The sequence below is a fragment of the Ochotona curzoniae genome, unplaced genomic scaffold (assembly GCF_017591425.1).
Source record: "Ochotona curzoniae isolate NIBS_2020 unplaced genomic scaffold, NIBS_Ocur_1.0 scaffold_1037, whole genome shotgun sequence".
In the NCBI taxonomy this organism is placed as follows: Eukaryota; Metazoa; Chordata; class Mammalia; order Lagomorpha; family Ochotonidae; genus Ochotona; species Ochotona curzoniae.
The window spans coordinates 31824118-31839011 of NW_024467083.1; the positions used below are offsets into that span (position 1 = coordinate 31824118).

Here is a 14894-nt window from a genome sequence, read left to right on the forward strand (position 1 = left end):
GGGCCATCCAGCCTGTGTTATCCAGGATGGCAGTCCAAGAAGACTAGGGAATGTATTTAGTGACGACTTGGTAAATGTCAGACATGTGTGTTTGATAATTGAATAAATAAAATGCCATCTTCAATGTTTTGGTCTTCTCCAGGAAAAACAGCCATGGGCACTTCCCTTCAAAGTCATTCTCTCTATCCCAGAAAAAAAAAAAAAGCGATTGGAAATGATGAGTTTCCTGTCATTGGAAATCTTTTATGGAGCTAGGCAATTCTTTGGTGGGCTGCAGTTCAATAGCAGGTAGAACTGAGTATGTGGAAACATCATTTATAAACAGATGTAAAGAATCAATGTGAAGTGCCAAAGTGAATTACAAGAGGTACGGTAAAATGACCAGATGTGGAGGCACAGAATCTCCAAGGCTCGCCCTTAGACAGGTCACTCAACCCAGGAGGTGTCTGGCAAAATGGTAGTGCCTAAGCCCACCTCACACAGCCACTGTGGAGTTCACAGCTGCAATTCCCGACTAGATGAAAGGAAGTCATCCTTGCTGTTTTACGGTCCCAATCTACCTCAGGGTTTCAGATTCAGAATGTGCAGGTGCCACCTGCTTCCCCGCGGTGGAGACAGATTTCACCTGCTCCCTGCTGGTGAGCAGCGACATTGCAAGTCAGTGGTCACAGCCCCTCCTTCAGCCCCTGTGCTGTTACAGGCAACCTTGTGGGGGTCAGGATTTTCTGACAGGGGTCACTGGGCTTAGTCATAACTTTCACAAAAGACAGATATCCTTAAAGACATTGACAGTGGATAAATAGCCTAGAGCAGAGGGAAGGGCTCTGGTTTGCAGTCAGCAGATTTGAGTTTGTGGACCTTGGCGGCACCTTGGTTTTCTCATTAGTATTTATTGGGAGTTGCCGGAGTGACACCCTTTTTAAAATTACTTAATCTTCATCAAATTCTTATTTGTTTATTTTCTTTTTCTTTCAAAAGCAGAGAGACAGGGAGGCAGGAAAGGAAGAGAGAGAGAGAGAAGAAAGAAACACACAGAGACAGACAGTCAAGGATCTTCCATTCCCTGGTTCACTCCCAAAATGCCTGTAACAATCAGGGTTGGGCCAGACTGGAACCAGGATCCAGGAACTTAATCTGGTCTCCCGGGTGGTTGGCAGGGATTCAAACGCTTGAGCCACATCAGCTGTCATCTGCCATCTCCCAACTGTTTCCCACCACTGCCTTCCTGTCCATTAGCAGGAAGGTAGATGAGAAACAGAATAGCTGGTACAAGAACCAGGGACTCAGACATCAGATCTGGACTTCCCATGTGACAACATAACCACTGTGCCAAGGACCACCTGATAAGTCACTTCATCTTAAAGAAAATAACAAAATATTAAAAGAAGCAATGTTTGCACTCTTCTTAAGAAAATTCCATAGTATTCAGAGGAACAAACAATTCCTACTATCAAAAATACTATTACCCCATCATTACACAAGACAGAGCAGATAATCTATAGCAACTGTATTATAGATACAGATGGAGAAATTCTGGTTTAGACAGAGTCACTACTCCATGCAAGAACACCAAGTATATACACAGATGTATGTATTCTATTTTTAATGCTGTTTATTTCAAGTACCAGAAGAGATTCCTAGTTCCCCTGCAGGGACATAACTCAGCCTGAACCCCTCACTCTCTAGGCTGATAGAGACAATATTCTCCTGAGAGATTCCCCCCCGCCCTTATCAGTGATGAAATTTACCTCTCACTTTCCCAAACTATTAGGCAACTCACACAAACTGTTAAGAAACTACTCACATTCCAAAACTGAAATAGACCCTCAAGATACACATGTAAGCAACAAACGGGTCCTAGCCCTTCCAGAGCACAAGTTCTGGGGTTCAATAATTCTACCAGTTCATTAACCACCTGACAGATGTCCAGTGGTCACCCTAAGAGCCTAAAGTACATCTCAGAAACCAAACTTGGCATCCACAAAGCTCATCACCTCAGAACTGAGAAATAAAAATAAGCTCAAATGTCCACACGTGGTCTCTAACTAGGGATCTGGACCTTGGAAAACTGAGAAAGGGCCAACAAGCAGGGATGCTGGTGCTGGGGCTGAATGGACCAGTGCATCACTGGTAGGCTTCTCTGTGGGCCCAGCATCAACTCACACTGATGTCTCCAGGGAACACATGTGGTGGTTGAGTGAGGAGACAAAAACGGACGAAGAATGAGGCAGCAAAGGAGGTCTCAGTGCAGAGGCGAGGGGCCCAGTGTACCAAAGCAAGGAGAGTCCATCACACCCTGTGGTAGCAGGGACACAGAGACTTGATGGATCAGACCTACTTTATTCACATGCTTGATTGTTATTTTTTTTTTTTAGAAAGTGACAACATAATCAGTATGAAACAAGAAAGACCAATAATGTGATAGGGAATACACTGGGTAAAAATGATGAGAACATCAACACAAGCCATGACGGGGGAAAAGGAGGGAAAAAGGAGTCATTGTAATCAGGAGACATTCTGATCTTCAAATCTTTAGATTTGCAGCTAACGGGTTGTAAATAAGAGTTCGTGGGTGTTGGGGCCCATCAGGCTCCCAATTGCTGCTAGACACCTCATCTGCACTATTCACTTGGTCTTCACAGAATCCGTGTAAATTGTACACCTGCACACTCCACCTGCAGGTGGGACAGAGGCTTGGATTTGGCTCCAGAGATCCAGAGTACGAGAGCTGAACTGGTAACAGGGCTGCCTCCCACGTTGGATGGAGATGAGAAAAAGGAAGAGTGAGTGACATGGAGCTTTCTGGTTTGGAAAAGCCTTCAGAGAAAGTAGGCACAATCCCTGCTGTGTAGGAAAAAGCAGGGATAGCCATAACAGAGCCCAGGATCCAAAGCTCAGAGAGGGTTCTTAGCCAGATAAAGATCCGTGGAACAAAGCATTATCAACAGATGGAGGTGATCAAAACTGTAACAACAGATGAGAAAGGAGTCAACAAGAGTAGCGGTAAGATCGTACTGTGCAGGAGGCAGATGGGCCAGCAGCTTGGGTAAAAATGCTTCGTGGGAAAGCAGCTCAGGCTGGAAGACAAGGCCCTGCCAAAAGATATCTTTCTTGTAGAACAGTTTGCAGCTGGGGAGGTCATGACTGATTTGTCAAAGAAGGAATGGCAGATAGGGCTACCCACTGGCCAGGGTGGCTTTGGTTGTATTGACCTTGCTGTTAGAAATGCTTCAGAATCAGTTGGCAATAATGCACTTTATGTTATGCAAGTGGAACCCAGTGATGATGGGCCTTTTTCTACTGAACTAAAGTTCTACCAACAAGCTGCAAAGCCAGAGCAAATTCAGGAATGGATTCGTAACTACAAACTGAAATGCCTGGGTATGATCTGCACAGTAAAACTGGAAAAAGCTACAGGTTTATGATAACGGATCACTTTGGGAGTGAATTTCAGAAAATATGTGATGCAATTGCTAGAAGGTTTGCTTGGAAAACTGTCTTGTTAAGCTTAAGAATTCTGGAAATTCTGGAATATATTCACAAGCATGAGTATGTGCATGGCAATATCAAGGCCTCAAATCTCCTCCTGAGCTGCAACAATCCTAACCAGGTGTGCCTGATATGGCCTTGCTTCTCAGTACTGCCCAGAAGGAGTCCATAAAGGATGCAAGGAGGATCCCAAGAGGTGTCACCTGGAGATAACCAGTAGCTACGCACACAAGGGTGTGGACCCATCGAGATGTGATGATTTGGAAATCCTTGGTTAATGCATGACCCAATAGCTCAATGGCCATTTTCCTTGGGAGGATAATTCAAAAGATCCAAACTATGTTAGAGATTCCAAAATTATGCACGGAGAAAATATTACAGGTTTGATAGACAAATGTTTTCCTGAGATAAGAAAAAAAAAAGGTGATATTGCTAAGTACTTGGAAAAAATGAAATTACTGATCTATACTGAAAAACCTCTTTATCAAAATCTACAAGATGTTCTTTTTTAAGGACTAAAAGCTATAGGAAGTAAGGATGATGGCAAACTGGACCACAGTGTTGTGGAGAACAGAGATAGGGAAGCAAAGCCAATGACAAGGAGAAAGAAGTGAAAGAGCGTACAGCATCCAGCATCGAAGACACAGAGTGCTCAAACACGCAGGCAGAGGAGACCATGCCAACCTGTTCAAAACCGAGGAGAGGCCAGAAGTAAACAGATGCTGAGAACAACTTTACTTTCGTTTGATTGTGTTTTTCTGTTTTTGTTTTCATGTGAGTCTTGTGAGAGTGAAATAGTATTGTCTTTTATTTTTTTAACAAAAATAAATATTTTGTGAAATTAAAAAAGAGAGAGACAATCAATGAAAATGTAGAGGGGTAAGAGAAGAGTCCTCGGTGATCTTAGATTCCAATCAGGTGAGAAGAGAGTGTGATTAGAAGAGAATAATCAGAGACAGCAGAGGCAAGCCAGAGCAGCGTGGCCTCCTTGTGGAGGTTCCTGCTGCCAAAGGAGCTAATATCACCTGCAGACTTAGATTTCAGAACCCAACTCCAGTGACCAATCAGATGAGCAAAAGCAGACCTGACCTGTCCACCTAGATGAATCTCTACTAACCCGGGATAAAAATGACACCTGTCAGGGCCGGGCTCTCTGAGACACCTACCTCTCTTCACCTTTTCCCATGAGGAAGAGCCTTTCTCTCTGTACTTGGGACAGAGTGTATATACCCAGGTCATCATGTATGAAAAAGGCACTTTACTTCCTGGCTTTTTCTCACTAAGTTTCGTAACCCAGTCTCATCAAGAGAAAAACAGACAAATAAAGAGCCAGCATTGTGACACAGCAGGTAGGGATACCACATGTAACGCCTGCATCCTATATGAACGTTAATTCCAGTCCTGGTTACTCCACTTCCAATCCAGCCCCCTCTAATGTGCCCGGGAAAGCTACGGAAGATGACCCAAACGTCTGGATTCCTAAATCCACCTATGAAGGGACCCAGATGAAATTCCTGGCTTCTGGCTTCTCCCAATTCCTGGTTTGAGCCCAACCTGGGCTGTTGTAGCCTCTTGAGAGATGAATCAACATATGGAAAATGTGTGTGTGTCCTTTCTGCAACTCTTTCAGATAAACAAATAAATCTTTGGAAAAATGCTAGCCACAAATTCCAGTTGTGGGGCGTTTTACACAGTGCTTGGCCACTACTCCTCCAAACCATTAAGCTCATCAAAAACAAACTTTGTATGAGAAATTTTCACAGACAAGGGAGCTTGAAGAGAAATGGCATTTAAATGTAATGTGGAATCCTGGATGGGACCCTGGAACAGAGGAAGGACTTTAGTTTTAAAATCGAGAAAGCCTGAGTGAAGTATAGACTGTTGTCAACAGTAATGCATCAATATTTGTTCATTAATTCCATCAAACGTGCCACATTAATATAAGTTGTTAAGAAGAAACGGTATAAAAACTCTATATATTAACAATTTTCCTACAAATCCAAGACTTTTCCAAAATGTAAATTTTATTTTTAAACATAAGTATACAAAATGAAATTGACAGAATTGCTATATTTATTTATAAAAATAAATCCCTAGTCCTGTGCAGCTTGTATTCCAATGGGAGAAGACAATCAATAAACAAGACAACTCATGGATAGTGTGACCACAGGTGCAGTGGATGGAGGAGGGAGATGGTGCTGCCAGGGAGAGGAGCTAACGTGACAGGTGCAGAGGCCAGGGCACTGCTCCTCGAGAACGCAGCATTGTAAAGAAGGGGCTGAGAGCCTATCTGAAGGGAAGGCAGCACAGGCAGAGAGAGCAAAAGCCCACAGTCCGTGCACGCCTGCGGTGGTGGAGGGCTATGAGGAATTCGGTGAGTCTGGAGGACAGCAAGAGGGGAAGGGAACGCCATCAGAAGCAAAACGGGAAGCTGGCTGGTAGAGTGCTGTGGAGGCCATAGGAGGACCTGGCTCGCCCTCAGAGTCACATGCAGCCAACAGAGGGTCTTGAGCAGAACAGGGCAGGTGCGACTTGGCTGGTGACAGGATCTCTCTGGCTTCTGTGTGGAGAAGGCGTAAGGGTGTGGGATGGCAGGATGAGGGGCTCCCAGGAAGAGGCTCTTACAGCACTGCAGGAACTTGAATCAGGTGCTGAGGAGGGGCTGGGACTGAACATATTCTAAAAGGAGAGCCAGTCACATATGGGGAAGGAGGGAGAGGGTGGAGTCAGTGGAGCCCTGAGGCTTCTGGCCTGAGTACCTGGAAGAGTGGAATCGCCCTTTACTGAACCAAGGAAGACTGTGGTGGGGAAAGATCAGAAGCTCATCATTGGGCAGGCCATGTTTAAGTTGCCTACTGGATATCAAAGTGGGGAGATACAGCTTAAACCTGATACTAAAGGAAAAGTTTTCAACTACAAATTTGAGAGGTACTAGTGGGTCACAAGAGGAGGGAGAGAGAGAGAGAGCCCAAGGAAGCCTGAACAGGATGGCTCAAGGGAGGGAGCAGGGGGGTCAGCCTTAACTGGAACCAATCACCAGCAAGGTTAATGGGAAAGAAGCCGAGGATGGTGCTTGCAGGAATAGCTGCACTGTTGCCAGATGACCCCGGCTTCCTCTGCTGAGAGTGCAGGGTCAAAGGAGAGCTGAGCCCTGTGCCCATGTAAGGACAGTGGGAGCACCTAAGGCAGCAGGCTTGTGTTGGACAGTGTGGAGAACCCCACCAGGAGGAGCCTTGGCTCCTCGACCTCCACATGTTAGCACAAGTTGCCTTGCTGCCCTGCACCTCTGAGGAACAAGAGAAATGTGTGGTTGGTAGTTACAGCACCACCAGCACCACCCCTCCCCTCCAGGCTTGCGGCTGCAGTCATTCTCCCTTCCTTCCTTCCTTCTTGCATCTGCCCTAACAGGTGCACTCTTCATCCAGCAGGTCCAGGCAGTCACCCTGTCCGCGCTCAGGGCTGATGACACAGCCCTGCCCACCCCACGCACCCTCCCCTGACAAAGTCAGCTCACCTGCACCATCTACTGATGAGCTAGAGCACAGAATTCTATCCCTCTACTCCAGCTCTCCTATTGTTTCCTGGCCTGGAACCCTTAGATTTCAACGGATCTTTAACCTAGAAAATACACAGATCCTCTGTTTCAACCCCATTCTTTTACAGAAGACAGTCATTCATTCCACACATCATTATAGTATTGTGTGCCAGACATCTATTCAGGGGCCAGGAATACACTGAGAAGGTTCCTAACTTCATAATACAGTCTAATACGGAAGACAGCTTATAAAGCAATAACTACAGGATGAAAGGGCAATGTTGGAATGCCTCTGAATGAGGATATGGCAGAAGAGGGCCTCTTTCTGAGGACATGATGTTGGAGCAGGAACCTGAGGATGAATATAAATACTCCCTACAAAGAAGTGGGAGATGGTGAGAACATTTCACATAAAGGAAAGAGCATATGAGAAGGTCTTGAGACTGGAGGCCTGCGACCAGATCAACCAAGAAATGGACTTTATGGTGGGAAAGAGCCTTAAAGCACACACCAGTTCCATGGTGGGTCCCTTCTATCCATCAACCCCGTCTCCTCCAGCAGCAGCACCTCCAGATGGACACGTGCCTGAGAGATGGCCAGGTTGCTGGCCCTTAGTTTAACCAGCCCATGTATGCACAGACTCTGACTTATTTGTAACATTGTAAGTTGTTTCCTTCCTTCAAACAGCAAGTCAGAGAGTTTTATCATCGCCTAAATTTGACATCATAACAAAGTAGGAGGGTCCATCTAGTGTCCTTAACCTTGTTGGAACTACAATCTAAACCTAGGTCTGTTGTGATTATGAGAAACAACACACCTTGAACTCCCTCAAACACACAACCTCCAGGACCAGCAAGCTCTGTCCACTCTCCACAACCATGAGGCCAACTAAATGACTGCCGGAGTCTGCCCGAAGTGCCAGACTCGGCAATGGGGTGATGTGTCCTAGGATCCCTGGAAGGACTGAGGAGCTTTCTTAGGAGTCATCTGGCTACGTACTAGAAGAGGGACACTTGAAATGTGAACCTCCTCACATGCGTGTGAAAATACTGAAAGGCAGAGCAAGGAAAGAAGAATGGGTTAAGAAAGAAAAACAAGAATCACAGATGCAAGATTCATAAGAATATGGATGTTAAGTGCAATGATGGCTGTGGGTGCTCAGCAATGACAACTGACTGAGAGTAACAGTGATGTTAGCAGTACACAGAGTTCCTCTCCCCGACAAACCAACACAGAATTTATTACAGAGACTGTCAGTGCCCTTGTGGCAGGTGCAGTGAGTAGAAGCAGAGACGCATGATGGGCGGGTTACCATCAGCCTGGAGGCTGCTTTTAGCAAAACCGCACGAGACTAAGGTAGCACAGGCAAGAAGAGCACTCAGCCTCAGTTCTGTCATCTGCAAAGTGGGGAGATCAGTACCTTCCTCACAGGTCCTTGTGGGGATGAACTGGGTTGGTCTACATCAAAATGGCTGTTCCCCATTGCCCAACACGTGTGCTTGTTTGATGATGGGTGATAAGGAAGCATTTGAATTTAAATGCTGACACTAAGGGAGACATGACTCACAGAGAATGACACAATCAAGACTGAAAAAGATTTCAACAGATTTGAACAGCAGGGAAGTATTGCTAACCTGACACCAAATCAAGACAAACCAGAGTCCTTTAGCTGGGCTGAAAAGCAAGCCCAGTGAGGCCATGGCGTGGCGAAAATGGGTTAATTACATTAACAGCTATCATGATATAGTAGAGGCTGATGGAGTGGTGTGGTGGCTAGACAGGTAAAGCAAACTTGGACTACATTGCAATGATAGTTAATACTTAATACCATTGTTATTAAATGAACTCAGAGCCGTGCCATTTATGTAAGGACCACATTAACTGAAGAATGTCGTGAGGTCACCGAGGAGCAGCTACTCCCGTGAACTCTGAGTCAGAGAACATCTGACATTTCACTCTGGGTCACCCAATGTAGAAGGCACACAAGCACCAGGCTGGTTGTGGTGTGGCCAAAGCCACAGAAACGAGCTCAGCAATGACGCACAGCAGCTGTGTGACCATAACCAAGTGAGTTTACCTTCCCAAATGCAGCCGCAGCTTCCTCAGCTGTCAAAGTGGGAATGGAAATTGCTGCCCACGTTGTCCATCTTGGAGGTTAAGTGTGATCATGGAGGCCATGTGCCAAGCACAGAGCCTGCACACACAGAGAGAACAACCCCGTGTTCTTTGGTACACATCCCTCTCAACTATCCATGTCTAGGAATTTCCTCTGTGAGTCAGCCATAATCTACCTGAGCCCAGAGCAGCTGCCTTCTGATCTCTTCATCATCACAGCCCAGACCCATCCCACAACTCCATCCTCAATAGAAGCTGAGTGGCAGAAGACCCAGCCACATCAGCTGCCATTGCCACCCCTCCGGAATAGCCCAATAGGCAATTACTTATAGCCTCTTCCCCAAAACCTTGAACTCCTCCATACCTAAATTGTAAACTGGACACATACTGTGCAGCAGGACCAGGCTCAGAGCCTGAGCAGTAAGCAAGCTCCGCTCCCTCAGGGGGTTTATCATCTGGTGTGAAAGTCAGATGACAAAACAACTACAGGAGGGGTAGCATGAGTCCCTGCCCCTAGAACCACCTGCTGCCCCTGTCCTTCTTCCTTCTCTCCCTCTCACTGGCACCCTCCACAGCCCAGGCACAGAGTGGGCAGTGATGTGTGTGCAGCCACAGGGCTAAAGCTCAGACCTCCTTTTCCCACTACTGCTTCCACAGGATCATATTCAAAAAGGGCAAAGGCAAAGACAGACTGGTGGAGACACAGGGTAGTAGAGAGGAGGCAGTGTGAAGGAAAGAAAGAGGGACAGAGACAGGCAAGATGGTGGGAAGGAAGGAAGGAAGAGCCAGAAACAGAGCACTAGAGAAAAGGCACATTGATGTGCAAAGGAAGCCCAAAGCCAAGAGCAGCCAGGGATCCTGGGAACAAAACAGAGAGTGGGATGCATGGGCTTCCCAGGCTGTGTCCCCCAGAAGGAGAAGGTCCCCAAAAGCCTGGGAATGGGGGCACAAATCTCATCACTGATAAGGACAGAGAGAGGAAGGGGAAACTTGGTGGCTGGAATTGAGAGGGAATGAGCATGTGTGCCATCTGTAGTGTGCCAGCAGTGGGCTGGGCTCCAAAGATGCTGGAGTTTTCCACTCTGTGGCAAAGTTCAACTGAGGTAAAAGCTTCCACCCCCTCAGCTGACCCCACCCACCTTTCATTCCAGTCTCCGAGGTACCCCCACCTAGCTAGGGCATCAGGCAGGAGGAGGAGCTGCCCTCAGGGAGACCAAAGACAAAGCCAGGAAGACAGCAATCAGTCACCAAAAGCGCTGGGCACGTGGGAGATAGACATGTCACGTCTGAGTCAGAGAAGCATTCTAGAAATCTAGACTCTGAAAGCAATTTAGAAAGCAAGTGCAGTGGAAAAGATCAAGATGGGATTGAATTCACATGGGCAAAAGCGTCAGGATGGGAACTCCAGGAGAGAGAGACTACGAGTTGTTCACACGAGCTCACATTACGGAAGAGTAGAAGCTCTACACAGGCTGCTAAGAAAGTGGTCTAAAAATCATGCAGAAAAGTGCCAGCCAATCCAGGCAGAATACAGCACAAGCAAAAGGCTCCTTCAGCAATCCCACGCAGGAGCGACAGAAATTCCAGAGCTGTCAGAATCTGTGCTCATCGGGAGGGTGAAGGTATTTACAGAGCCCACCAGTCTGTGGGAAGGCTGATGAGAGGGGTTCACCAGCCAGGAAGGAGGCCAGACAGAACCTGCCAAACCTCAGTGAGGTGGGAGGACCAAATACCGAGCAGAGCAGAGTTGGCCACGATCTTCAAAGAACTGTATTTGAAGACATCATCTATTCCACTCAGGGGTTGGGGGGAGGTGCGAAATTGCCTCTTTATCTGAAGTAGTGTCTTAAAGAAATGTAACATGTCCTTCTGAGTGTGGACTAATGAGAGTTCCATAACTTAATCATCAACAGAAAATCCCGACAGTTGGAGTGCTATGTGATGGTAGTAGGTAGCTCCTCTCCATTCATAGGCTGGCTGATTGTGGAGCTGCACCTGTTCCACAAGGCCAAGCGGCCCTGGCTGCTGCTGCATCTTGGAGCCACAGTGAGTGGACTCAGCGGTCAGCACCTGTGTTTTGTCGAGGCAATCCTGTCTGAACTGGAAGGACAGTGGTTCCAAGCCATCCAGAGACTCTGGTTGGTGAGTGCTCCTTTGAAGATGAATTTGTGTGCACTCTTTGTGTTACCTTATCCTCAATCCCTTTACACAACAGGGGGAGAAAATCTTTCCTGAACCCTCAAAGTTCACATAACTAAAATGGTAAAGGGTTTGGTAGAAGCAATATTTTGTTTTCTTTCAAAGGTTAAGACGATTTCTGGAGCTCTTGAGCCTGAGCCTTAGAGGGACAACATAAACTTGCTTTTTGAAGTTGGATTTGCACAGCTGTTGTTTCTTGGAAAGTTGGTGTCAAGGCCCTTGTGCGAAATCTAGAAGAAATGTTCTTGCTGCCAATTTGGCTTTTAACTCCTCACGTGGAGAAGGGAGAGCGACCACAGTGTTCACTCCCTTAAGAGGGATATAAAGAACCTGCTATAGCATCTTTGGGCAGTTGGAGTGCTTCAGGAAGAGTCATTTATTACATATTGGAGACTTTCTGACAACATGGACAATTCTATGACTGGGATAAAGGGGTAACCATGCTCCATGAGGAATTTGGGATTGGGATTCCTGGAAATTTGGAATTTTGAATGTTGCATGTAAATTATGAGTTGGGTTTGCTTTACCTTTGCAAATCCTGGGCCCAGAACACTTTGGTCCAAGGTTGACTTTCGGTATCTGAGATGCTTTGTTTCCAATGTGAGAACAAAAGAGTCTGTCAGGGAGGGTGGACATTCCTGGGGGAAAAAAGAACAAGGAAGAACACTCAGGCCTTTAGAGCTGCAGGTTGTCTGAAGGTTCTGGCAGACAACCTAACTGAGCAGGGGTGTGACTTGGACCAAGTTTCTGAATGCTGTGACTCCATTTTTCATGAAGCAACAAGCCATATGGGAGTGCTACCTGGGTGGCTTGTCGCAAATTTCAGGTAAATCAGACGTGAAAGGGTTATCAGAGAGGGTCTTACGATATAGAGAATTAGCAAACGCCTTACATCTGTAGACCTAGGAGACTGGAGAATCAGCTGGAAGCAGACCACTAGGGTGTCTTATCCCTAGATCCCATTTCAGAGTTCTGGAGCTCAAGTCCCAGATCTGATTCTGATTTCCTGTTAATTCAGACCCTGGGAGTCAGCAAGTGGTAACTCAAGTACCTGGTTTCCTGCCACCAGCACAGGTGATTCAGCTTGGCTTCCAGACTCCTGCATTTGATCTGCCCTGCCCTGCTTATTACAATCATTTGGGAAGTGAACACGTAGATATTCTCTCTCTCTCTCCCTCTCTCTCTCTCTCTCTTTCTCTCCCTCCTACCCTCCCTTCCTCCCTGTCTCTCCCTCCCCTACCACCCAGTGTCTGCTTCTCTCCTGTTCAAACGAATGCAAATAAACAATCAACATTAAGGGAACAACTGACTTGTTCCTAAATTTCAATGGCAATATTGACATAGAATAATGATGATGGAGATTTTGGTTCTGGAGGGAGGGAAAAAGAAGGTACAGGGAAGTCATTGACCCAAAACAGTTTTGAAACCAAGCTGAGCCAGTCCGGCAGGAGTTCCCTGGTGAATGGATGGGGCAATGCGCTTCTGTATCGATCAACTTCACCTTTGGCCTTGCCCGCCATTGTTTTTCTTGTATTGCAATTTTCCTTTCTTCTCATACTCCCTGGTGCCGTTCTCTTCCTCATAGGAGTTTCTGCAGATGGTAAGTCACGGTGTCCTCCCTTCCCTTAATCAGAGTCATCCATTTCATGTCTTTCAACCTTTCTCTGATGCAGAGCTGTCTCTGATCTCAGGTTCCACTGGGATCTCTTCATTGTCCGAAATTTTTTGGATTTCCTTGGTGGCTTAAAAAAAAAAAAAGAATGCAAAACTCTAAAGACCTGAATGTAATCTCTGCCATCTCTGTTTCTTAGAGAATCAAATAACAAAGGCTTTCATGGAGAAATGATCCAGAAAATAGTTGAGATCTCCTCACAAATAGAGGAGAAAACCTAAAATCAAGTTGGTGTGGGAGTAAAGATCAGACCAGGGTTTTGTTTTTGTTTTGTTTTGTTTTCCAATTTAAAAAAAAAATTCTTTAAAAGAGAAACACAGGCACAGAGAGAGACAGACAGACAGACAGACACACAGACACAAATAGGGATCTTCTACTCATCGATTCATTGCCACATGCCTACAAGAGTTGGCCGTGGGCCAGGCCAAAGCCAGAGGCCCAGAATACAACCTGGGTTTTCCACATGGGCAATGGGGGTCCAAGTGCCTGAGCTAATATCTCACAGGGCACATATTAGCATAAAGCCGGATCAGAAGTAGAGGCAGAACTCAAACCCCATCACTCTGTTACGCGATGTAGACGTCTGGAGCAGCGTGATGAATAGTGATAGTCTGGAAATACTTTTAAAGTTTGTGTATTCGCTTTGTATTACACATTCCAATGAAGAATCAGTGAAATGAAAGAACAAAACAAAAAAATCAGTGAAAAGCACTGTGACCATCCGGCTGTCCTGCTAGACCAGCTGCCTCTGCTTCTCCAGGCATATAAACATGGAGCTGCTGAGAAGGTGCCTAAATGGGATGCTTCCCCAGCTGGATACTGTTTATGCTACAAGGCTGACACCTCCTGGCTAGTTTTCTGCAGCTCTGTCCCACTCTCCAAACTTCACCTCCATTCTACCTCCTCTTCCTCTTTTCTCCTTGATTGCAGCTACTCTTCTCTCTCCTCACTCCCACCTTGCCTCGTGCACACACACACACACACACACACACACACACACACACACACACACCAGATGACACAGGGATGGGCTACCACAGCCTGAGAGGAAGGGGAATGTGAGTCCACAGATCAGAAGCACTTAGGATGTTTGCTGCCAAGGCTGAGTGAGATAACAAAACTCACTAATGGTGGACACCCTGGCTGAGGGTCCCCACAAAGTCCTCAGGCCTGGGCTGGAATGGATCATCCAAGACAGTTAACATAATCAAGTCCCAGTTCCCAACTGCTAAAATGCCAGGCAGCCCAGTGCCCAGTGGAAGGATCACGGCGCCTCCTTGTGGTGACTTCAGGGATAACACAGGGGGATACTCCAGCATGTTGCACGAAGCCAGCACCTGACCTGGACAAGACCAAAGGACACTGTGTGAGGAGTCAGACGGAATAGCAGGCAGTTAGGGTTTCTGGTCCCTTATGAAGGTTGTTTTTTCCCCAAATATAAAAGTGTGGGCCCAGAGCAGTGGCCTAGCAGCTAAAGTCCTCTCCTTCAACATACCAGAATCCCATATGGGTGCTGGTTCTAATCCCAGTAGCCCCACTTCCCATCCAGCTCCCTGATGTTGAAGGCAGCAGAGGATGGCCCCAAAGCCTTGGGACTCTGCACGCACGTGGGAGACCCGCAAGAGGCTCCTGGCTCCTGGCTCCGGATCGGTGCAGCTCCGGCTTTTGCAGCCGCTTGGGGAGTGAATCATCAGACAGAAGATCTTGCTCTCTCTCTCTCTCTCTCTATATATATATATATATATATAATCTATCATCTATCATATATATGATTTTGTTATATATAATATATATATGCTATATATATATTTGGAGGAAAAAACCTTCATAAGGGACCAGAAACCCTAACTGCCTGCTATCCCGTCTGACTCCTCACACAGTGTC

The 14894-nt window shown here is 46.5% G+C and overlaps 1 pseudogene; it reads left to right on the forward strand.

Moving 5' to 3' along the window:
• The first annotated feature begins 3052 nt into the window (after positions 1 to 3052).
• On the forward strand, positions 3053 to 4204 carry LOC121168749 (annotated as a pseudogene).
• Positions 4205 to 14894: the final 10690 nt, after the last annotated feature.